This window comes from Amblyomma americanum, chromosome 1, assembly GCF_052857255.1.
Source record: "Amblyomma americanum isolate KBUSLIRL-KWMA chromosome 1, ASM5285725v1, whole genome shotgun sequence".
NCBI lineage: Eukaryota > Metazoa > Arthropoda > Arachnida > Ixodida > Ixodidae > Amblyomma > Amblyomma americanum.
Window position 1 is genome coordinate 135,479,490 of NC_135497.1, and position 26,034 is coordinate 135,505,523.

General features: G+C 47.9%; 1 protein-coding gene across 5 annotated transcripts in view; it reads left to right on the plus strand.

Annotated features, from left to right (window-relative positions):
- Positions 1-26,034, plus strand: part of LOC144113715 (thiamine-triphosphatase-like) — a 470,258-nt gene that overhangs the window by 191,543 nt on the left and 252,681 nt on the right. Inside the window, exon 1 of one of the 5 annotated variants that reach the window (XM_077646992.1) lies at positions 5,317-5,357. The exons of the other annotated variants lie outside the window; for them this stretch is intronic. The gene's annotated coding sequence lies outside the window, so the exon portion shown is untranslated. Of the gene's footprint in view, positions 1-5,316; positions 5,358-26,034 lie in introns of those variants that run through there. 5 annotated transcript variants of the gene reach the window in all.

Consider the following 26,034-nt stretch of genomic DNA (forward strand, 5'->3'; position numbering starts at 1 on the left):
GCAGCGGGCACAGGGCAGGGTTAATTGGACAGGCATGAGAGAGGCCCTTGTCCCGCAGTGGACGTTGTGAGGCTGCTGCTGATGATGATGATGATGCCTTCTGTAATGTAGGGACGCATTATTGTAGGAGCCTGGCATATAGAGACTAATGTGCGTTAAAAAAGAAGCCCCCGCAATATACCCACAAAGGACATACGCCCCTCGACCGGAATTTTGAACTTTTTGTTTTTAAGGATTAAAGGGCACTTTTCCTGTGCTTCGGGCTGTGATGAAAATCTTTCGGATCATCCGACGATCTCATCATACGGTGTTCACTGTGAACATCTCTTCGGAATGTTTTTGCCATGGCCGTAGGCGACATTATCCGAGCAGCTCAAAGATATTGCATTAGACACCATCCCAGAAAATGTCTCGCTCAGCAAAGATGGAGCGTGTGAAGAGACAGTATGGATGCCACTCAATGCCAACTTAGTGCCTTTGTCAGAACTCTCCCGTCGGTTTGCTATGCGTCAGATAATTGCATTTTAAATAACAAAGAAAAGTAACTAAGTTATGCAACAGTTTATTTTTGCCTTAGTTCGAACTCCACTAAGGCGTTGCTCATTAGGCCGCAGCGCTGCGTTACGTGCAATAGATAATCAAGTACGATCGTGTGACCCTCTCATTTTCCACCAAAGAAAAACCTGTACTGAAGCGGTACAAGTTGTCGCTGCCGTGAAAAGAACCGCAGAGTTCAAAACGGCGTTCGCAAACGTCAGACGCCCTGTGAGAGAAATATAAATGCCAGGATGTTCTTGACAGACTTTGTAAATCCGCTTTCACACAGCTACCAAAAGGAAGGTAACACGAATGCGCACACTCAATCATAACAGAGAGGGATTACGGCTGTACACCATCGAAGAAAATAAAGCCGGGGCTCCGGGATTATTAATATGAAAACTTTCTCGGCACATGCGACGTAGCGTTCCTAACGGAAGGGAAAAATGGATGCCGGGTAAAAAGAAGGCGAGGCGTTAGAATTCGGGAATTAAGAGAGATTATTCCACCGATGCCTGCGATCATCTGATGGCTGCGTTCTAGTTTCTTTTATCTTCTTTTTTTCCCAGAAGTCCTCGGCGCGCGGTAATATATAGCATTGCCTCATTTGGAAGAGATTACGTATTCAGTGCGGATTGCGAAACATTATTGATGGCGAGATTTTGAGATTCTCGGGCGTTAATCCATGAACGGCTGCTCTGTCGCACTGTCCGCGTGCACCACGAGGGCCGTTCCCACTGCACGGAAACCTTTGTCATCCTTCCTTGGTAACTGTCGCCTGGCCGGCGACGAGAAATAACGCCCTCGGAAAAAATACAGCGTTTCTCTGGCTGCGGAATGCGCGTGCTATTCTTGCGGCGCACTTTTATTTACTTTTTGTTTTTAATTTGTTTTTGTGGAAGTTACGCGTATACACTGTAGTGTAATCAGCGAGTCAAATTATCTCTCCGCTCTGTCTGCACCAGGGACAAATACGAATTCCTTTCATCGCCCGAATTTTGGCGGGGACACTGAAAAACTGTTTCATCGATTTTCTTTCACGTCCAAAGCCCAAAGCCCATAAATGGTTGTAGCAAAAATGGCCAGTCTTAGCTTGGTTAAGCCAAGAATGCGTTGCATATCTCGATGGAGTTCCGTGCTGCTCCGTTGTCTCTATAGGCTATTGACTCGATCGCCATTGAAACTGCCCGTGTAGCAGCGCTCGATCGGCTTTGGGTCGATAGACTATCGGTTCGAGGGCCCTCGAAATGCCCGTGTGACAGGGGTATAAGACTGTCCCGGCGAAGGAGCGCAGCTCTTTTATACATATGCCGTGACGTCAATCATAGCGCAGCGCCCCTAGCGGGAGGAGCGGGAGTCAGGTGGTGGCTGCGGCCGCGCGCGACCGCGCCAGTTGGGGCCCAGGTTTTCCTCCGTGATGTCACGCGCCGGCGCAGCGCCCCTAGCGGGAGGAGCGGGAGTCAGGTGGTGGCTACGGCCGCGCGCGACCGCGCGAGTTGGGGCCCAGCTTTTCCTCCGGCTGTCGTGACGTCACGTCACGTGGTTTGGTGGCTGCCCGGCCGCGCCCAAGGGCTGAACTAAGTGATTGCAATATGCAACGCATAAAACATGCTGACTGCGGCGTGTAGAAATAAATTTATCGGGCCGTATCTGTAACAGAGCCGCCAAAAAGCCGCGTTTTGCGTTTCAAGTCCACGGTATACAGCGCAGGGCTTCCAGCGCGCTTTATGCATGCACACATAAAGCTAAACTCGTTAATTGGAGCGCCACATTGCAGCTGTGAGAAATACGGTAGTCTTTATTTCTGCAAAGACACCGCAGGCACCCTTCATGCTGTAGCCTATATTTGACAACGCGGTTATTATCTTGCAGTTGGTCCACTAAAAGGAAAGAAAAGGCGGAGTGTTTCATCATAAGCTTTTTGTATTCAGTGAGAGTGATGATGTTATGGTCACTGACGAGGTAGACATGTGACAGAAATGTAAAAAGGGAGCTGTTAATGAACGCAATTGTGAAGCTTATCATGCGGCAGTAAATTATTGCATCGATTTGGTTAATGTGCGCTAAGGCCGAGTGTGCTGGAGAACGACGTGAAATACAGAGGAAAGCTTTCAGTATAGGAGCGCCTTAGCTTGTCTGTCACAGCCGTGGGTACCAAGGTGTTTGTCGAGTACAAACGTACAAACAACCTGCTTTGCGGATTTTCTCGAACCAAAAAACGAAATTCAACATATGGATACCAAGATGTACGCTGTTGAAACGAAAAATTGCCGCTTAATTGAAGTATTGAAATTAGGCATTAGAGATGTGCGGTGCGCATGGCGTGTTGTATGACGCTTCGGCTTTTGTACTCAGGATTTTTAAGTGTGAGGCAGGAATGTAAGCTAAGATTTTCCAATTCAAATAATAACAAAACAGGATGACGCACAGATCTCTACATATTCGACCCATTGTGAAAGACGCTCGGACTTTGCTAGTTTGCTGCCATTGTCTCAAGTAGTTGCGAAAGTTGTTTTCTTCAGCGATTCATTGTTTCACATGTCAGTGACAATGTGATGTCATCATCTATTTCTATGGGCTGCCATAAAGCTAAGCAAGAAATCCACGTGTCGTGAGAAGCACGGGCGGTTAGGCTGCGCAGTGAGGAGCATCTGCACGGCGAAGAACATGCGCCAGAGTCGTCTCTTCCAAAGCACTGGGGCAGTTGTGGATGTGGCATCTTGGTGAACCCGAGCGCATCTCCGGTCGAGTTAAATACCTCGAGCCGAGCCGCCGCAGTGGCTCAGTAGTTACGGCGCTCAGCTGCTGGCCCGAAAGACGCGGGTTCGATCGATCCCGGCTGCGGCTGTCGAATTTCGATGGAGACGAAGTTCTAGAGGCCCGTGTAGTGCGCGACGTTAGTGCACGCTAAACAACTGCAGGTGGTCGAATTTACCCGGGGCGTTTCACTACGGTGTCCCTCATAGTCGCTTTGGGACGTTAAACCCCATATACAGAACCAAATAGCTCGTACCGGTCCCTAGTGAGCTGAATGACGAGAGCGTTTGTTCGAAACTCGCGTGCTCCAAAAACCCTTCCGTGCTTTTAGTGCAGTTGCCTCACTGAAAACGTGTGAAACCCGTGTCGAGACAGCTAGAAGGGCCGGTTTGAGCACCGCATCCCAGGAAGCTAAAGACGACGGTGCCTGAAGCTATTCCCTAACAGTATCTGCGATTTTTTTTTCGGTTTGGTTAACACTACGCGCCATAAGATGAAGAAATAATGAACCCGGAAAAAGAGCTGATTGAAGGGACTTTCAAACAGTCCACGCGCTTATTACAGAAACTGAACTCCAAGCTCCTCCATCCTCTCGTTTTGTTCAGAATGCTGACCGAGCAAAGCAACTGAAGGGCATCACGTCGCAGCAAAGAACTTGTATTCGTATAGTTACCGGATCAGTTTAACGTCCTACACCACGTCCGTGCAAGCACTTGTAAGTGACTACACAATCAGCTGATTGCGGCTGATTGCGCACATGCGCGCTGAGTGGTCATGGCACGATCCTGCTAGCCCCCAGCTGAGCGCAAGACAAGAGAAGTGCTTGGGAGTACGGCGTAACAGATGACCGCCTAGAGTATGAATAAATCCGTTCCACTCTGCGTATAAAACAACAACGTTCGAGTTTTATGGCCGATACAGTAATTTCAGGGAACTAATCACTGTCGTATATACCTGGACTTCGCGTTCACTATTTTATCGTAAGAAACGTAATTGTATTGAAAGGGAAAAATTTAATTCACATTATTCTGAGTAGTCGCCCTTGCTAAAATCTGCTATGATGGTCTTTCTTTAGAAGCGGTGGGCTTCTGGCGCGCATTCCACAGCGACCGCCCAATACTTTCGCGCTCCAAGATGGTGTAATTTGCATTAAGATAGTTCAGTTTCATGTTCTTGCCGTGAAGTAAGTGAAACTGCACAATTACAGCTGACAGCAATACTAACCAACTCTCAGTCTGACTCTGATCAAGATCTCTTTAAAATATATACAACCTAAAGCTAATTTAAAGGAGATGCTGCGTTACAAACAGTTTTTAAATTAGTTCTCTCACTGCATTCTCCTCATATTAAACGCAATTGTTTACATTAGATTTGCAGCTGGGCAGAAGTAAAACGCATGTAGTGTTTGCTCTCTCTGAAAGAAGCCACTCATGATGTGCTGTGAGCAACAAGTGAAAGGCGAACAAGAGAACTGAAGTGTCAACACAAAAAACATAAACATATTAGCACCTGGAGAAGAAATATAAAATACGAACGAGGTTGATTAACACATCTGGGTGACAGGCTTCGCGCCTTCGAAATGAAATTAGCATGTGCAAGTATTGACCTCTCCCTGGCTAATATATTCTCATTTTGCTGTTCCTGTTTGAATTGTCTTGCTCGCATTGCATTTGTTACTGATAGTACATGGCAGCTCACGACGTCCTATGCTTCTGCGTGACTCCACATAACACAACGGTATGTCAAAATCCTATCTTCCCGCTTGCATGTTCTGTGGTGTGACAATCAACAAAAACCTGTTTTACTGAGCCATTTCCCGTCTCATTTACGCTTCGTCATTTTTTCATGTCGGCTGTTATGTAGCGTACGCTTCTCTGTATTGTTTTTCTTGAAAATGGCACAGGTTATATGCAGACCAAAAAAATAAAAAGCAAAGCGAAGTTGGACGTGGTGTGAGAAACACAGCTTTACTTATTCACCCAGACGCCGTGGGACCAGCCGTCATATCCACCCTCCCATGGCTGATGTTTGGTGATCCGCCCGACCGCCGCCAAACCATAAAAGTATGTTGCTCAAAGTTTGTTCCATGAGAGGTTTTTGTGTAAAGAGCTTCACACAATAGACCCATTGGAGCGTACTGTAAAACCAGAAAAAAGAAAAAGGAATCTCTTCACTCTGCAGCGCCACGCAAAAGTACGGCTGCTGTAGCAACGATAAAACGCGAAGAAAAATGGGGCAAAACGTACGCGCAGCAGGGAAAGAGAAGAAGGCGCGCAAATTTATACGTCGATGGCTGCCGGCGAGCATTTTCCGCAATATTGCAAACTCGCTCACCTCCGATTTCTCGTCCGCCTCCTCTCGGAGCGGTGGCTCTTTACGCCTCCGTAACAGCGGCCAATTTCGGGCGTTAAAGCCACGCGGCCGAGAAACGCGTAATATGCATACCCGAGATAAGTACACGCGCAGACATCCTGCCGGGGCCGGTATATGCGCGGGAGACGTTAAACGGCGACGGCCGGCGCGCCAGCGCTCCCAGGCGACTGCTTCGCTCCTCCGACATTTCGATCATAACTTGAGCGCTCTCCATTCTTGGGGCCATCAACGTTTATCTGAAACTTGGAGAATCCGGCGTAATTTTTCACCGGAGTGCATTTTCGTTTATTCCTGCCTTTCGCTTTCAACTAATCCTGCCTCGCAGCGGCCCTCGCTCCTTTCTCCCTTTCCCGCTGCCCGCTTTTTCCTCCCGGTTTTTCTTTGCACCGCTTTTACCCCATCTAACCCTTTAAGTGCCGAGAAGTACGGCCTATTCCGTGTTTCGCCTTTGCCTGCCGGCATATTTCCGGAAAAGGAGTCTTTGTGATTCTTACAGTGGAGTGGGCGCCCGTTAATCCAGAGGCAGCTCTGAAATGATCGGAGCAGCATTTGCATGCATACCTTGAGGTATTAAACGCGTCAAGCCGCGATAGGTCTGCGTTATGAGCTGCTTTCGAGCTTTCGTGCCAAACGGTGACGAGTGCTTGACCGTTATTGCTCCCTAACGCTCCCAGAGAAGCGTCCACTCACGGACTTCCAGGAAAGTCAGAGTTGTGGAGTTACAGGCCCCGGCCAGCTATAACATAAACCATCTTATGTATTCGCAGTAACAGCCTAAGAGTCTTGATAGTGGACTATTATAAAATTTAGGAGAAATACTTGCCACATACAGAACTTAGGCTTCTTTCCAAGCTGCTGCAAAACGTCCAGTAGAGGAACCAGAACAAAACAGGCACTTTGTACTAATTTGTTTTTTATATAATGCAGAGTAAATAAATGTGCCTAAAGTCTTGTGCTGGGAAATCTCCGGAACCGAGTCTTATAAACGAAAGTTGACGCTAGACAACCTTGTGGTTCTTGCCCAGGAGGAGCTGCTCTAGCCCCGTTGCCTTACTACCAAGGTGCTAGGCATGGACACTGAGGTGCATATTAACATTCTGGCGTAGTAAAGCGATTCCGGTAATAACAACTACCGCACTACAAGTGCGGTAAACCATACTGAGCATTGACATGAGTGGGTGACGCGCGGCACTAAAGCGACATTGAGCTACGGATTAAGGCAGTGCATTATCAGATAAAGATTAGCTGATGATAGGTAAAGAAAACGAGCATATTTTTCGTCTTAACAACAATTTATAATTGAGGTCATGGAAACACTGTCGCAAGCATCTCGCGTACCCTTTCGTGCGCCGAGACGGCACAAAATTTTTCTCTAGGGCCGTGGACATAACAAGATTGAGGTGAGCGCCAACGGTTAGAGAAAGCAGCTGGCCATCGAAGCCTTATTTGGGGTCCGCAAGGGGCCGGATTCTGCACGTGCGGCGTGGTTAAGAGGACGCCGCTTCGCTTTGTTCCCTGGCGCGAGCCCTTCCACTGCGACAGGCCGCGGACAGCTTGGCTCGCGAGTCGCGGCCGAGGCGGGTGAGCAGACGAAGATGCACAATGCAGCGCCAGATTCAGATAGATAAATTTAGGCGCGAAAGAGGGTAAATGGCTCAACAAGGCGCTCGTAGCCCGAGCAGCGGGGGCGGCGGCGAGGGGAAGCATTAATAGGGCGCGCTCCGGCACGAAACAAGCCCGCTCGCACCCGGAATACAGAAGAGGCCCGTTGTCTTTCTCCAGCGCCGATTGGGGCCTCGTTCTCATTCCATTCTCTGGCGCGCCAACGCAGGCACAAAGGGGCCCCCACATTGGCTTCGGCGTCGACGCCGCGTGCCCAGCGGATGCGCCGACGCGGCAGCAGCAGCGGCAGCAGCGAGAGCGAAAGAGCAGGCGCGATAAATGGGATAACAAAACGCTGGAATGAATCATGTTCCAAGGCGAACGACCATTAGACCAATAAGGTCTCGTTGAGGCAGTGTCAGGCCGCGCGTCACCGGGCTCTGTCTTGAGAGGATGCTGCCAATTGCGCGACCCTCCCGGAAAGCACGGCCGCCAGCAACAGGGCGTCAAAGAAGCGCGTAACGAGACGCATCATCAGCCGCGGAAACTGTGGAAAACGCCGGGGGTATCAAGCGGGAGCGTCATTTTTCTCCCCCTAGCCCCCGCCATGCGACGCCGCGCGCGCGCGGCCCTGGCGGCGTCGCGCGCCCCCTCATTAACGCGCGTCCCGTGCCCCAGGGCGCCGCGTTTGGACGCGTTTCCAGCAACCGAGACTTTCGCTGGGGTTGCGATCATCTAATTACTAACAAAGTTTGAAGGAAAGAAAGAAGGGAGTAATGTAATACAAAGTGAGCCTTGAGGCATAGGCCGAGTAAGCGTAAGGACGGGTTAGAAAGGCTGCTGCGGCGCTCATTTTTATGTATTTTCGGACGCCAGTCAAAACAACCTGACGACTGTGCAGCCTTAGTTCGAGAAGATAAAATAGGGAGCAAGATTTGCTCGTAGCATCGCTTAGTGACAGAAGTCGGCTTCACAGTGGACTCAAGATTACCACTATGATCTTCAATTGTACAAGAGGAACGGGCAATCAACGTAAACGGATATGTACTGTATTACAAAGGCCTCAGTGCGCAAACTGCCATGAGGTTGTTTACTACTATGAACAGCGAGGGTCGCTGTTAGCAATTATTTGCCTGCAGCTAGCGAGTACATTGTGTGTTATGCGAACGGTTTAAGAACTATTCTTACACGGTAGTTATGCACCAGGCTTGACGCTAACTGCATGCTGTCGTTTAGTTAGCGCACTCAGAAGGCTCCAGTACTAAAAGCCAGGGAGTCTCGGGGGGGGGGGGGGGGGGGTTCTGTATCAGACCCCCCCCCCCCACACACACACACATACACACACACACACCAAAATTGGCAAGGGACCTGAGACCCCCGTGCTAGACTGTAGAGACTACGTGGATCCGAAGCAAGCAACCATTTTTTATACTTCTTTTAAGTGATGGTCGAAACATTTCCTCTCTGTCGTTTGGAATGTTTCGCTGTGAATTTTAACAAGAATCATTAACATGTCCTCTAAAACCCGAGACGGAGAAAAATACAAAGCCGGAAACACTACACAAAGTGTGGAAGGAAAAAGGAAACCCGTGCTTTCACACCACGGGTCAGTCCTGAGTTGGTCGCTAAGCTCCAAGGCCGCACAACGACATCAAGCTCATTGGCAGAGCGTGGAGATCGCTTGTTTCAAGTCTGTGACATAAACTCAGCAAACAACGACCCTTGAAAAATTGAGAGGCGATTACGATGGTCGGTGATGCGAAATTTGAGCGCAGCTCTTCGCACGCCCCCCTTGCCACCGCTGGCAGGTGGTACGTTACGCTGCTAGCCCCCCCTCCGGTGTCTTCCCGTGGCTGCCACCTTCCAGCTGTCAGTTGCTCCACTCTCGCCGTGGCAGGTGGCGTTTCGCTCTGCTACTACTTGCCATCACGCCACGTGCCATCACGCCATCAAGGCACCGACCACTACGACGCGGAATGCAGGAACGGGCGCCTAAGAGGTGCGCTCTAAAATGATTTCTCCCCTTTGCAGAAAACGATGTGTAAAACAGGCCGCCAGCGGCTTTCTCTCTCCCTCTCTATATCCCCCTCTGTTTGTGCTCGAATCACTAGAGGCACCCCTTCGATGGAGGCAGACTTTAAGCACTGCAAGGCTCTAACCTCACTGAGATGCATCGACGGATGCTTGCGATTTATGTTTGCACTAGAGCTTCGTGTGAAGCCATACATACGAGGAAAAACTGCATAAGCGGCGTCACGTGCCCTTAAGGTGCTTCATCCACAGCAGCCATCCTGATCGCCGGAAATAAGGCGTCTCTCTCCAGCAAAACACAATTTTGGCTGATGAAAACACCCTCACGGGACAGAAACTTCAACTCTGTTGGGGTCCGGACAGAAGTTCATGAATGGGGGCCATAACAAGGGACAGAAAATTGAAGGGAAAAAGAGGTGCTCGTTATGGCATACATGACGGAAGCCAACAGCCACCGAAACCAAGGAGCATAGGGGATGTTTGGTTTTTCTTTCAGTTTGTGGTGCTTTTTAATTGGAGATCAATGGTGTGGTTATTTTATCACTTAAAATAATTGATAAGAAATCAGAAGGAAAAACAACCTCATGCCGCCGGTGGGATCCGAACCCACGACCTCTGAGGACAGCTTTTCTTGCTAAATACAACAACTGTTTTTTGTAGCGCAAGTGCCGCAACTGTGCGGGGACTTTACTGATTCTAATAAAACTTTCTTATTGCTTCTTAAAAAAACGAAAACATTATAGTATTATTTAATTACGTCCAAACGAAATTCTGCATCAATTACGACTACTTTGCTGCACTGGATTCGAATGTGTAACGCAAGAAATTATGTACGCTCCCTCTTGCTTTGTTTAGGGCAACGCATATTAATTCGTTAGTAACAATAGCGATTTTTGTGCTCGCTCAATAGCTGCATTATAAGTGTGTTAATTATGCCGATTTCTTTTCTAAACATTAACTTCACAGTACAAAATGCTGGTGTCCCAATTAACGTGAGCCACGGAATACAAAAGAAACAGGTGCATGCCCCATAAATCAAACAAAAGGTATTGTTGGCGATAGCCCAGAACAAATAAGTGTGTGATTACTACTTCATTACTTCCAACCAATGGTAATAATTAATTCATGCTGAATAAATAGCTTTTAAAACTCTGGAGTCCTGCGAATAGCTCCAACTAGAAAGATGCAGAGCGTTAAAGGAGCAACTTTAGTGAATATAAGGTTATCCAGGCTGCTTGTTCACATGCTGTGGGAGAAGCAGCTGTCATTCCGAAGAAGAACTTGATTCTAGGCGATTGCGCGCTGATAGCGTCTGCTAGTGCGCGAAACTTGAGCGCGCCATGTCTGCGGCCAGTATAGAGGGCGCTACGAGGACCTAGGCGGCTTGTTCGTTGCAATCGCCTGCCCGATACGAAGGATATAGTTCCATGTCGTCATTAACATCATAATTATGACTTTGATAATGTTATAACAGTGTGGTTCTAGACATGCACGTATCCAGGGGGGGGGGGGGGGTGGAATTAATGCGCCCCTTCCCCCGACCCACTCGATACAAAAGGTTCCGTGGCCCTTCTCGAAAATCACTTCTGGCTACGTACGGGGTTATAGGACTTGTGTTTGGTAACGCGGTTCTGGCTATACGTAAACCAAAGGAGAAAGGTTGGAATTTTGGAACTTTAGCAAGACTACAAATGAAGCGATACGAAATGACATGGACCGGGAGTTATTCTAAGCGAGGGAAGCCTACAGGCCAACTAGGTTCAAAGAACGTCTGAGAGATAAAACGAAAATAGATGAACAGGAAGGATGTTCAAATAATTTGCAAATAAAGGCTGATTCCAAGCGGAGAGAAAAAGACATAGAACTCTAACCCGCAAGCACCAGGCAGACGATATGAATCTGGATAAAAAAGAGCGTTAAAAGGAAAGTGAGATGCAGGCATGGTCTGCTTTAAAAAAACGCAGTGGAAAGAAATGTTTCTAAGGCGCACTGAAGGGCGAAGAATGAAATCAGGAAGGAACGTTTTATGGTAATTCAAAAGGCAGTTGCCACACTCTGTGAACTAGATGATCATGCTTACTTAGAACATGAAGTTAGATGAAGTTTTCTCACAACCATGCTTCATACCTGGCACGTAGAAACGGTAGAGAAGCAAATGAACACGCTTTGCGTTGGAATAATTCAGTATTAATGGCTCAGGTGTGCAGCTGCCCTGGTTAGCCTTCCCGAAGCCTTAGGGCTTACAGGTAACGGAATAAATCTGAATACATCTGCGGTAGGAAATAGTAAAACATGATTAGGGCTTGGTGGCATAAAAGTAGGAAGAACAGTCTGTGAAATCCAGGCAGTTAGTTATTTGGCAAGAACAATGATTTATGAGAACGAAAAGAATGTGGAAAAGGCCTAAAAATGCGGACTTGGTGGCACTTCCGACCGCCCAATTTTACAGGGATACTCATGCCATCACTCCATCTATCTATGGACCTCCTGCATGTTTGTAAACAAACGTGGTGGCGCTGCAGTCGCTAGCGAGCTCGTGGTAGGCAAAAGGTCGGGGAGTGGCGTCGCGGATAGGTGTTGTGCGCGGGTTTTCAAGGCTTGTAGGCGCGTTTCCAGTTTCTGCGAATCATAGCAATGGTCGATGCTTCCAACTTAGTAATTTGTCGAAATACACGAGCTCGCGTTGTCCACGTGCGGCCTATAAAGAGAAATAGTTTGCCACTTGGTATTGTATATATGGTTAGTAGTAAACATGTAGAAAGCGTTCCTGCCGTTTATTTATGCGCTAGTCATTGAATAAAACAAGTTTTGACACTCTGCACTAGCCGGAATGATTTTACTTCGGGACAGTAGTGAGGGGAAGTGCTGGCGTTGTTTCGTTGGAGCAGACATGCGCTCACCGTCTCCTGACATACGTACATGTACGTGTCGCGCTGCGCGAAAAGTGGGGACAGCGTCGTGTCCCCGATCTCCTGTCTCGCTTAGCGCTGTTATTAGCCGCATGACCACGCACCAGCCAGGCCGACTTGTCCTCTTGTTAAGCTGGTCGATTTGATGAAAATTTTTTATTTCTAGAATTATTCTCTTTCCTAGCCCTGAAGTCTAGTTTCGTGAAGAAAAATTATAGCAAAATATTGAGTACAAATTTATAAATTACACTTTTTAGAAGTGTGGTCGTCAAAAATTGTGAGGTAATTTCTTTGATTTCAGTGCCGCATTTCTTTGACCAAAGCGAAAGCGAAGATGCCATAAACGAGGGAATAAACTTTAAGGTTCGTTTTCTGACCTCTCGCATTTTCTGCGACTGGATCACTCACCTTCGTAATTCGCATGAAAATCAAATGATTTCATTTGTCGCAAACTATTCCTGAGACGTTGAGGAGCGTAATAAATCTCTCGATTTTTTTTCCTACACGTGCAGTATTGTGTTAGTTATTTTTTGTAAGAAACGTTTTCATGTAACTATGCATGCATAAGTACTGATCATATAGAAAAAGAACTAATCGCGTCATCATACAGAACAGGGCTTTATGCACATGCTGGCATAAAAAAAACTGCGCACTATCTACTCAATTATTTGAGACCTAGCTTGGGGGGACTTGACGACGGTGTTAATTATAATTACCCAGAACTCCACCAGGTATAGCTATAAATAAAAGGAATGACTGAAACTAGCGTAGGAATTTCATATTTGCACCAAGTTTAGTTACATATCGCATGCATGAATAACGAAAACACTTTTCATGCCGCGTCCCCTCTCAATCTCGCCACGTGTCTGTTAGTAGCACGCCTGCGGCTGCTTCTTTCCAAACAAGCTTCGCGATCATGTATTACCTCATTAAACATGACACATGCATGATGCAATGAAAAAGCATATGGCGTTTAGCACACTTAAGGTACGCTATTCTAAGCACACCAACGCGACCGCGCAAGATTGACACAACGTACCAGACTTGTTTCTGCTCGAATGAAATAATTACGTCGTCATATCAAGAAACAGTTTCAAGTAAATAATAAATGTCACAAAACGCGCCATTTAAACATGGTGTGCTATTAACAAAAAAACGCATTCCTTGGGGGCGAGTGAACCTGTCGGCGCCCCGTGCACTCCGGCTCAAGGTGATAAGTACGTGTGCAGCTACATATGTCTTTTTTTTCCTTGAGCAATTATGAGCCTACTATCCTGAAGTTCAGGTGAATGAACGCAGTAACTTGCATGCTATTAAGTGCATTGAGTGGCAGTGCCTATCGACTCCCAGACTTCGCGCTTTACTACCGTGGCCCAATGCCTGTTAGCCAGTTTCCGAATGCGGCATTTATGCGCGAGAAACCTATCGAGGCTAATTTAATATTTTTATGCTACTACAAGGATCCAGCAGTGACGCAGCTGGTGAATATACGCTGCTTCTGCAGTGCACAGGCTTGAAGCAGCCGCCGGTAACTGCGGCAGCTGCGGTAGGCACGGGAAAGCGGAACCTGTTTTGCCTACCATGCGAAAGTCGCTGCTAACATCAGCGCCACCGCATCTTCGTGACGTCGCGGGGTGAAGGAGGTCCATATATACTTAAAGCACATGGCTTTCGTCGGAGTTCGTGCGCTCATTCCCAGGAAGGGAACATGTTACCACTTTACAAATTAACCCGTTTTTTTTTTTCCAATTCTAAACAACTTCTAACAAACATTTCAGGAGAACCTTGAGGAGCACCTTCGTTTGTTGATTAATATAAATTTGACTAGTTATAAAGCTTAAGAACAAGAAACCCCACAAACAAACGATGAAAATAATGAGACGCACACAGAACGATGAGCGCTGCCGTGTGAAACCCTTATTCTTGTCCCTGTTCGTTTGTGTTTTATTTTTATTTTTTTACAATGCAGCAACTATCCTTCACCAATATTTCTGTTTAACTGATGAATTATCATGAAGAGAAAAATACTCATGTTTGTATTGAAAGTCAGCCAACAGCACTGCTGGAGCTCCACTTCCACAACGTGCAAGCAGTTATTTTTGTTTCCTTTTAACGCACACAGACACTCACTGCTTACGAGGCTGAATATCCCCATCTTTCTAATGGGCGTACAGCTTGAAATGTCACGGCGTGTACTCGAGGCTTCGGAAATGCCAACTGCGCAAAGACAAGCCGACATCGGCGTCGTCTTCTTCCGCATCGGTGCCGTCTGCTTCTTCTTGCGCATTTCATTTCACGAATGCGCCAACAGATGGTCACAGCGACCTGTGGCCAAGCTCCCGCGAGTGAACTTGGACTTCCGTCAAAATCAAAAAACGCGCCTTCTCAGTATCGTGCAGCGCTTGTCTCGCCTCGCACACACGCTGTTCCGCTATGCGCGGCGAGGAGAATCAGCGGCGCCCGAAGCGGCCCGCCGGATATAAGGCACAGCGCGTGCCCGTCCACACTGCGCGGCTGCACGACGAACAAGGGACGCCTGGGATCGATATATCTCACGGCGGCGCACGCTAAGTGTCGTTATAAAGCACAGCCTTGTTTTCGGACACGGCCCGTCACTGGGACCGAGAAGGATCCCTGAGCGCGCGTGCGCGATATATTCCCCCAACAGGCGGCCGGCGGGCCTCGTTCCGGACGGGAATGCGCATTAGCCGGTGGCACAGCCAATGGCCGACTCGCCAGGTGTGTCCAATCGGCTTGATTGAAGCCATTCTGCCGCAAAGACCGCACTTAGCGCCGCCATCCGGAGTCTCTGGGGCGCCCAGGGCCACGATTCCATCTTATTAGTGTATACGGTATTAAGTGCGCGCCTCGTTCCGACGGCCGAGCCTTATGTGTCGGCCGGCAGTCATCTTCGGGGAAGATCCGAATGGCAGGAGCGATCCCAGCTAAGGGGCCCGAGAAAGATAATGCGCCAACCTCTCGGCTCATCAACGCCTTGTCGACGACCGGTTGCATCGCGGCGCGCTGGCGCATGGGCATTACTTTAATGGGTCGGCGAGTGGCGCCCTCTGACGCGGCCGCGAAACGGCACTTTAAGCCCGGCCGTTAGGGACTCCTCGACCGCAGAGGTGCTCTGGGCAGCCCGGTCGCCATTCCCAGCACCCAGCGTGGGCCGCCCAAGAACACAAATCAAAGAAACCTCCTCGAAAGTGGGGCGATCACTTCGAGCAGGCCCCGCTGCCGAATTCATTTCGCACCGTATCACCCCACCGCCCACGCGCGCCGGTGCGGCCCATCGAGGCTCAAAGATGGGCCACCAAAGAGATTAAATCGAATCTCGAGGGCGGCCGAACGGCTTCCGATAGCTGCGGTGTTTCTCGTGACGGCAGCCTCACGACCAGCGATGACGGCCGGGTAGACGTCAGCGCTTTGTAACAAAGTGGTAATCCTTTAAAGTACGTGGCCCATTTATTTTCTCTCTCTCCAAAAGGCGTCTGGCATGACACCTTGGCGTCCAAGTTTCCTTTCAGGCGTTGGGCTTGCTTTGTACTATTTTATTTGCTTGTTTTTTTGCAACAATGCCAGTCTCACTCGCTCCAAGAACAGTCGTTAACATGACACCGTGAACCAAATAAACATGGAAGCCAGCCGCTCTTATGAAAAGGCAATTCCAATATTCTCGTCAAGGAACGGGAGAAACCGGAAGCGGCGTGATTCTCTAGTGCGAGGCCGCACAGCCGGGTGGTTGTAATTCGAGCGTGTTGCCGTACCAAGGCCGAGACACATTCCGCCAGTTGTTCAAACAAATGATTGCGGCAGGTCAGCCAGCCGTCCTTTCATCTCCGCTGGAATGAAAATGAACGAAACGGTCGGATTCCAAAGGATTCCACGCGAGAAAGCGAAGAAAAGCAAGACCCATAAAACCGGACGCACTCGTAAGAAAGCAAAGAGGCCGGTATTATTTCGCTATTATTAACGCCAGAGTTCCATGGTATTTCTTGTATCAGTCTCGAGGCACCGTTGAAGATAAATAGCGGAATGATGAATCGCAGCCATTTCGTTCGGGTGGTCGTGGCGAGGTTACGACGAACCGAACGCAGGCCGCACAATGGGAATCATTGTCAGCGCGGCGTCCGCCTCGGCGGCCACATTTTTAAGTAATTTATACAGATTGCATTCCTTCCCGCGGGCGTAGGTAAGTGGCCGCCGCAAGACCATGGACTTAAAGAGTACGAAGCGTGACCCGAAGGCGTCAGTGTCAGCGTAATGGTAGGCGTGAATAAATCTGCCCCAAACTATTTCACAAATGCAGCAAAACTGTCGCTGTAGATAGGACCACACAAAAGGCTACCTAAATAGTCATCTGGGCACCAGAGACATGCACCTATTTGAGCAGCTGCTTCGCATACCCAGGGTCATGGTGCGTCCTTCTGTAGTTTACACGGGTTAGTTTATTTTACAGCGAAAGATGGCTTGTTACAGCAGAGGCCTGCCAAAAGTTCCCACAACATGGAAGTGCAGGAACAATGTCATAAAACAAAAATTAAGCACATAGTATACCCCAGTTACCCAGCGTGCGCTATTTGAAATCTAGAATTCTCAACTTAATTTTTTTTTTGTACACCGCTTTCTTGTATTCGTACAATGGCTGTAGAAAACAACATGGAACTAACTTTGAAACAACCGCGACAACAGCAGCAAGAGCCAAAAGAACGTTTAATTATTCAAACCTGTTTGTCCGCTTTAAATGAATATTTAATCAAGTTGCTTCAGATTTCAAGAAGTTAGCGAGAAAACCAGACAAGGGACACAAGAAGACACATAAGACATTCGTCTTGTATTCGCGCTGACATCTTCACACCATGCAGAACCAACTATAGCTCGGCAGCGTGCTCTCTTGAATTGGTTCAATTTCTTGCGTTCATTTTTTTTTCCACATGAGCGCCACTTGCAGTCTTATAAGTTAAATTCAACAGGGCTCAGCTGTAGAATTCTCGCACATTTTCGCTAACATTTCACCATTTCGCGAGAAATCTGAAGTAAGTATACAGAAAAATGTTTACACGCAATGTCGCTGACATATGTCATTTCGTCGCTTGGTGCGAACATATGGGAGGAATAATTTCAGAAGACAATGCTATTTGGTTTGATTTATGGGGGTTTATCGTCCCAACAGCCTATGAGGGACACCGCAGTGAAGGGCTCCGCAAATTTCAGCCACGTAGTGGTGGTTGAAATTGCACTCACATGGCACAGTACACGGGCGTGTAGCATTTCGCCTCCATCGGAATGCAACTGCCGCGGCCGGGATCGAACTTGCGTCTTTCGGGTCAGCAGCCAAGCACCATAACCACTCAGCTACCGCGGCAGCTCTGAAGGCAATGATGCGAAACTGTGCGCGTTGTAAGAGGCACATTTACAAATGGATATAACCAATTATATTCCCGAAGTCGTTAACGAGCCAAGAATCCCGTTTTGAAAACATTTAGGCGAACGTACTGGGATGGAGACGGCGTGAGTCGAGATGCATTGACAGCAACGCCATAGCCATTCACCTTAGCCGTTTGTACGGCATGCAATCATGCTTCCAGGCACAACTACCTTTGCTGCAACTGCTTCTTGTATAAAGCATACTGCGCCTTCTGTTCCCATCTTTCTCACTGTCCTGCCTCGCTTTTTTATGCATCGTAGTCGTCACACTTGAGTAGCTCTGGGTACTACTCAGTCACTAACGTTAAAGCAGCTTCATTCAGCTCTTGGGAATTTTTTTTTGAACTAATAAAGCTTTTCCTCCTCCTCCTCTTTAGGGAATTTGGTTGGACACAGTCATCATGCCCTATAAATATTTGAACCAGTGCGCGTTTGGACGTTCCCAACCATCGGGTTCAGTTAAGGAAGGATGACAAAGTCGGCAATGAGTCGAGGTAAGAAAACATCTGGGTAAGAAGTAAGAAATACCTGGGTATTATCTACGACCCGCAGTTATACTGGCGGATACAAATTAAAAAAAAATGTGCTTATAGGTGAGCGCGCTCTTGGCAGGTTGGTGCGAACCAGCCACAAAAAGTTCGGCATCAGTTCTGCAGCGGAGGTTCAGAACCTGCGGACTTATGCCGCTGTGCAGTTTGACTCCACACTCCCACGAAATGCTGAGAATTTGCCTGCAAATGTGTTAAACGGGCTTATACAGGAGTACTTGACAATTTTCCTACCTATACTGCAGTTTTTACAGGTGCCTGCCTGCAAAATAAGAAGGCGGATGTTCGCATTTATTCCAGGGCTCTTGATTGGAGTTATTCATTTCGGGCCCCTGATTGTACGCCTATATTCGTTGCCGAATTTTACGGATTAAGTTGGCCTTGCAAAAGATTCCTTGCAATGTTAATCATTTCATGATACTTGCTGACAGCCTTTCTGTCCTGACTGCGCTCAAACGCTCGAGGGACAATCTTCTGAGTCGTTTGCTAAGATTTTTGATTCCACCATATGTTAAAGAATTGCGGCTTCATTCGGTACATGGACATTGCGGCATTGATGCTAATGTGATGTTTGATTTTTTAGTGAAGTTCGTCCTTTGCAAACCTGTGGTGCAATTCATTCCTAACAGTGTGAATTTGCCAGTAGCCCGCTTTCAACATTTCCTGCAGCTGCACACCTTTAGTAATGAGCCCCTCCTTGCTACAGCGCATTTTAAAAATTTGGGATTCCCTTGGAGTGTCCGCTTATGCGTGGTCACGGCAAAGCGAGATGTCAATGACCCTCTTGCGGTGCAGAATACCACGTTGAAATCTTAATTTTTGACGATCTGGGTTTTCTCTGACGAACCTTTGTGAATCATGCGGTGAAATTGAATCACTTGATCTTCTCCTCTCCTGTCGGTGGTTTTCTTCTCTGCGAAGAGCTTATCTGGGATTTCTTTTCTCTCGATTAGGGCTTCCTCTTTCTATTCCGGTTCTTCTCTCCTTTGGGGAAGGGGGTATCTACTAAAACCAGTGTGCGGATTATCTTGATAATTGTATCATTGCGTCAGGGAGATTAATTTGTTAGTAATAATTTTCAAATTATTTCCTTTCGCACAAAATTGCACTCACGTCTATCTTATTTGCGTCAATATGTCACTATTGTTTGAACGCAAGACACCCTGGTCAATCCCCCACCGTGGGTATGTGCCGCTCCACCTGAGGCCAACAACAACAAAACAAAAGAGGCGGGCTGCACAAGAGCCATGACAGGTGAGAGCGCACCGTAGGCGCCCGCTTACGAAATAGAAAAGGCGGGCAATCACGGCTTTTCAACTCGCGACACTCCAACTGACCGCATTGACTTCATGGGCAAAGCGAACTTGAAAACCATACAGCAGCACGGATAAAAACACGGCTAGCAGTTCCGGCCTGTGTCAGTGAACTATGGGGCTCATTTATGTAGGCGATGGTTTTCAAGTTCGCTTTGCCCATGAAGTCAATAATTTATAAATTCCTATACCGACTCAGGTTACGAGCGACGAGTCGGTTGTACACTTACCTAACTCGGAATGTTCCACTGTGTTTCCGAGTTGTACTGGGTTCTCCTGAAGAACAGCGCGAACTTGGATAAGGACTGAAGGAAGACACACGGACGGGCGCTGTCCTTCAGTCCTTATCCAAGATCGCGCGGTTCTTCAGGAAAATGTCCTACCAACTCGCCCAAACATCCGTTTCAAGCACTGGGTTCATTTTGGTCACTACTTCTAATCTCATCTGCGCCTTACAATACGAGTTTACACCGTCTACCACTGCCCTCAAGATACGAAATGCCTTCTGCTGTTGCGGTTGCCAGTCGAAACAGCGGTGCACCGATCCTGCACGTGACCAAGCATGTGCGAAATTAATGCTCTTATCGCTATCGGGACCGGCGCCATAGGAAAGATGTGCTGAGAATTTCACTGTGCCGAAGCTGTGCGTGATCGGTAGGCGCAAATTCGTGAACGTTCTGCCAGTCTCCTCCGCTGTTTCATAAGAGCTCACTGGTTTCTCAGCGATAAAACTATATTGTTTTCCATTTCCCGATTTTTAGAAATAATTATCTGTAAATTTCTAACAACCTTTACAGCAAAGCCGTTACAGCAACCTTTACAGCGTCTCATCACCTTTGCTTTTAGCGACTTGGAGTTAGCGCTTCTTCACTTGGAACAGTCACATGCTATATATCGTAAATTTGCAAGTAGGGATAATATCCACAGTTTCTCATTTCTATGCATAAACTTCAGCGCCTCTTTTCATTCGAAATGCACTGCAATTGTAGTCAATGGTTTGACGGCATACCGTCTGGTCAGGAATCATGTCTGACGAAGTTCACTGGTGACTGACGTGCACTGAATTTGTAAACACAAAGCAATAGAAGTAAAAACAGATTACTTTTATTCTTTAAGCGCATATTCGATCCCGACATGGGTACTGAATCTGTTTTCAACATTTTCTGTGGAATAAATTTGTATGAGCAGGTTTCAGAGTTTAGGGTAGCTGCATGGATCACGCCCCTGTGATCCATGCAGATAAGGTAGTGCCGTTTTGCTCTGCGCATAGCCTGGAAATGTGCGATTTGATTTGTCTTCAGCGTGACCCATTATTATTATTTCTGCCACACAGTAAACCAGATATGAAGAGCTCACGCTTTTCCACCTTCAATAAGGAAAACAATTACAGCAATAACTGCATCATAGTCACGTAATGGCGACGAAATGCTTGTAATCCCTAGCTTTCAGCTGTGGCTGTCAAGATTACCAGTCTAACTCTGGTTGCGTGTTTAATCTAATGGCTTTAGCCAACCACATACCGCCACCAAGCCTATCACATAACATCAAACAGCCCTGTTAACTAGTCACAAACGTCATGCCTACGTTTGTATTAGGCGGATTCCGCGTACCACGTGACGAGCGACGCCCCGGTGTTGTAACGGATTCCTGCGGCGCTCGCCATCGGCAACTCTAAACGCGTCAAAACTGCCCTGATAAGTGTCACTTTGAAAGCAAAGTACGAAGGTGAAATGATAGAGAGAGAGAGAGAAACGGAAAGGCAGGGAGGTTAGCTAGGCAGCGCCCGGTTTGCTACCCTACACGTGGGAAGGGGAACAGAGGGAGAGATAGAAAGGGGAGAGAACAAAAGGAGACGATCACTTTTCCACATGTCCGTTGGCAATTACTTGCAGGGTACACCGGACGCACACTGATAGTTCAAAACCTTGCACTCAGTCCTGAGTCCTTCAAGAACTTGAAAAGTGCCTTCAAAGCTGTCCTCTGCGATGAAGGCTTACTCCAAGGACTATAGAACACCTTCTTTGTAACTGCCCTCGGTTTCAGCGTGAGCCTGCACTCCTGGCTGCAACACTCCGCCGTTTAGATCCTCGACCCCGTACTGAAGCCAAGGTGAAATGATAATCCCTCAAAGGCTTACTGGCTGCTCAGTATTGTGTGCAGCGTTGCGTTCATGATTCAGCATTTGCCTAATACATCAAATTTCGCTACTACACTCGGGGAAAGCTCGAAGGAAATAGGGGTGCATGAAGGAGAGTCCACGCTGGGAAATGAGGAAGACCGCGAGGATAAGAGGGGGAAGGAGGGAGGGGGAGCTGTAGCGAGGGAACTGCGCAGGTTGCCTACAACTTGTCGCCTTCAGCTGCAGCGCTAAGAGACGCGCCATTATGATAATATCAACTGCGCCGCTGGAAACAAACAGCCAACTGCGCTGTCGTTAATGCATTGTCCAACGGTCTTTCTTTCGCCGCCCTCCGCAAGACCCAGGCCTGTGAAAACTAATTCCCAAATGCGCGTACTTTCTGTGCCCGTTCTCGTCCTGTGCGGCATGTCTTTCCTAGAATGGGCGATATTTTTACTGTCCCGAGTTCTATCCCTCCCAACTCTATTGATTCCGCCCACCTCCGCCTCACGCCTGCTCCCCTTTATTTTTGCTTGTCTCTTTATATGTTGTTTTTACCGTGTCTTATGCGGCAGAAAAGAGAGCTGGTAATAAATAAAGCAATGTCCCGCACTCAAAGTAAATAAAGCGTCCAGTTCTGTTCATTAGAGCGACTCAATCAAGCTTTCACCGTGCTTGTGCGGAACAAGAAAAAGTATATACCCTAGCATACACACGCACACGCGGGGAAAGGCGAAGTGTTTCGGGGAACGCAGCAGAGGCATGCAGACACCCGCCCACTCGAACGTCAGCAAGACCGACAAAAACATGGCGTTCTCCTAATGGACGCAACCGACAAGTCGGCGCGCCCAGACTTGTCACCGCTGCTGCCCTCCAGGGAGCGCTCAGCAAACTAGTTGCGGGCTGCGGCCGAAGCGGTGTTGACTCGGTTGACTCGTGGGTCCCCTTTGTTCGCAGTTTCTCTGCGTGTTGTCTTCCTCCATCCTTCCGCAAGAGCAGCTTTTATCAGCTTCTACTCCGGTCATTTTCTGCATCTCTGTTCGTTTCGACCCTCTTGTCTTAACACGAACCATTCAAACATCTGTCACTTCACTTCTTTCACTTTTTCTTTGTCGCCTTTTTTTTTTTGCGTCCCACTGCCTCATCTCAACCGTTGCCCTCAAATCCGAGCAAAATTTGCGCGCAAAAGCATGCATCACATTGCTTAATTAAAGATCCCAAATTCGTCATTGGGTGAGGCAACTGGAACAGCAGATTCGTGTTAGCTAAGATTTACCTGTTCACGCGGAAAAATCAACAAGGATCACGACAGTGACTTCGCCGCACAGTGCCGTGCTTAATCATTATGGCCCCAATGATCTGTGGTAAGCTTACACGGTTATGGTGTATGAATGCAGGTTAAGAAAAAAGGTTCAACCTTCCTCTTGTTTCTTTACGGCCGCCACATCGTAAAGCTCGGTATTTTAACGGTTGCTCAGAAACATTGCAGAATTATAAACAAGATGACCATAAATGCACATTTCCACGCGGGTGACCTTTGCGTTATGAATTGCCTCGTTCTTCCTGAGCGTGAGAGTCACTGTCTGCAAACTAATATTACTTTTGTAGCGTTCTATTCTGCTTCAAGAAGCGAATATACCACAGGTGAAAGTCAGGTGAAGCGTCAGGTAGTTGGTTTTCGGGCTGCTGTTCGCTCGAAGCAATAAGTGCCACTGCTGTGCGGCGCCGCGTATTTGCGCTAGCTAAAAAGTGAACTCCGAATCGCAGTGCTCCGATCGGGCTTTCAAACGCGTACCGGGCGACGCGCAATAAAAGCCGCGAGGAGAGTGGGAAGAAGAAAAGGCGCGCAAAAGCAGCTCTAAGGCAGACCGAATGCTGCTTGGGTGCTCATAATAAGCGCCGCTGAGGCGCCGACACACACCAGCGACCAGACTGTGGAAAAGTATCCAGGCTTTGTTCGGGCCCCTTCCGAAGAAGTTATTCGCAGGGCCTCGGCTTTTTGCAAGAGGAGCTGCATTAGAAAGATGCCCCGCGCGGCGGCCGCCGTCCTCCCTCCTCTTTTCGAGCGACGATTATGGTCTTCGAACATCGCACGGCTCCGTGCGGTGTGGCGGGGAGGAAGAAAGCGGGAAACATGAAGCAGACAGAGCGCACTGGACGCGGGAAACAACATGACAAGATCGGCACGGCGCCACGAACAGGCGAGGCCTCCTCCAGCGGCACTGAAGGAAATAGCCGCAAAGGCAACAAGAGAGAGAGAGAAAAAAAAGAAATAGATGACGCTCCCGCCATCCTCGCATTCTCCTGATGTTTCATTGTGTACTTTGCACGCATACTAGGTCCAGGCATCCCCAACTCTACCGGAGATCACGGGAGCCGGGCGCAGTGTCCGATAATAGCCGCCAGAGCGACCTTGGCGTTTTGCATTTTATTCGTTGGTTTCTTTAAAGCGCAACAATGGCGAGAAGGGCGCCCGGCTCCTGCACCTAAATCGGACGCTCGGATCGCGGTGAGGGGGGCGCCGACCGAAGGGGGAGGAGACGACGGCGACAGCGCGCGCTATTGTCGCGATCCCCCTGCGCCCACGGTCACCGAAATCCAGCGCTCGCTGCCCCTTGGCAGCCGCTTCCAGGCGCGGCAGCTCATTCTTTCTTGCTTTTTGTTTGTACAGAAGGTGAATAAACGACAAATACGCGCCCGCTACGCTTCGGTAGTAGAAATGTTTCTGCCAAGGGACTTGGGGCTAGAGTGTCTACGTGGAGCCTGATGAATCTTCGTCTTTCAAAATTATTGCATTTCACAAAGCAGCTCGGCATTACTCTTTCATAGCATCTGCATCGCTCTTTCCTTCCCATTCAAGAAAGAGCGCGCAGGTATAGCGAAAAACCTGCAACCGACGCGAGGCAACTCCGGGGGCGTCTTTTTTCCTTCCTCATTCGTCCCCTCCGCTTCACTGCAGCATGGTAATGCTGCTGATTACCGGTCGGCCTTCTAGCAGCAATCAGACTGAAGTCGCCTTTGATATCAAATAATTTTATCAGCATTGCCTTCGCTTTAGACTTTCACCTTATTTGTAATATGTGGACTGAGCGCATTTCGGTTCATCGACTGCCTCTCTACCTTCCGGGTCTCACTGCAGTGTGAAATCTCTTCGTCCCATGTGCGGTCTATTCAAGTGATCGCGCTGTGAGTGCTGCCTTGATGTCAAACCAACTGCATTCGCGGCTATCCATACTAATCGATGCTTAGCGTCGTGTTCAGTCTCGTGCAGCATCGTAACCAAACGCGCCCGCTTGTAAGCTATAAACTTAAATTCTTTATCGAAGATTGTGAAAACATTCCTAGTGAGCTCCGCCTAAATTCAGGACTGCCGCATAGAATTCCTCCATGACAAAAAAGTAGTCAGTTAATAAAACTTTTAAGCTGATCGCAAGAAAAAAATATAAGCTGTAGAATTTTTATACATAGCTTGCTTAATAATGTCGAATATTAAAAAGCTGATTTTGTTTGCTGTTGGTGACTGGCTAGCGGAGTAATACAGGACGCCGCGGACCGTAACCCAGTGTTAACAACTGCTGTCTGTGCAAGTTGTATCCTATCTATAGCCACTTTTCGTGTAGCCGACGTCGTAAAAGCACTACACTTTCTCCTGAAATGTCTTCTGTTCCTGAAGAAGATGTTTCGTGCTATTTGAGCAGGTAAGACATTACCCCCGCACAATCAATGAAAATTTTTGAAACACTAAAATCTAGAGCGTACTCATTTTCGAATAAGAATATATTAAAAAATTGAATAGTATGCGTGGGCTTAAGTGAACGAACATGACCCTTTCTGAACACCTGAACATTTTCACGGCACTTTACTGCAAATTTTCCATAGAGCAAGTCCGTACGTCCCGGTCCCCGAGGAAACAGCTGTCTTCAATTTGAGTTCATAACTTCATGTTGTTCATGAAAGGCTTGAAATTCTTCACGCCTTTCTGTCGGAAAATGTTTTTGCGCGAGGACTCTATCGCTGTCTCTTAATTCGTATTTTAGCATCGTGTGTCTCTAGCCATATCTTTTGTTGCCATGTGTTGTGCGCGTAATCATGTGTGCCCTTCTGATGCAAAAAAGTTGTTGATGTCTAGCGAATGTCCTGTCGTTTCTCATTCCTTGTTCAATGTTATTTTCCTCTAGTAATTATGTCTCGTTTTTCTGATTACCAACTAGCTCTCTATCTAGTGATTATCAGTCATGTCTCGTTTGACTTATAGCTACCCGGCTTGTCTCATCGGCCTCCAGGGGATCTCGGGTCACTGACCCTGCACGCATAATTGCAGCCATGTGATGTGCAGATATTGCAAAACGGCTTTCAGGGACATGCTAACAATGAAATACACAAATATTTCGGGCTTGATTCGTTCATTCAATAAG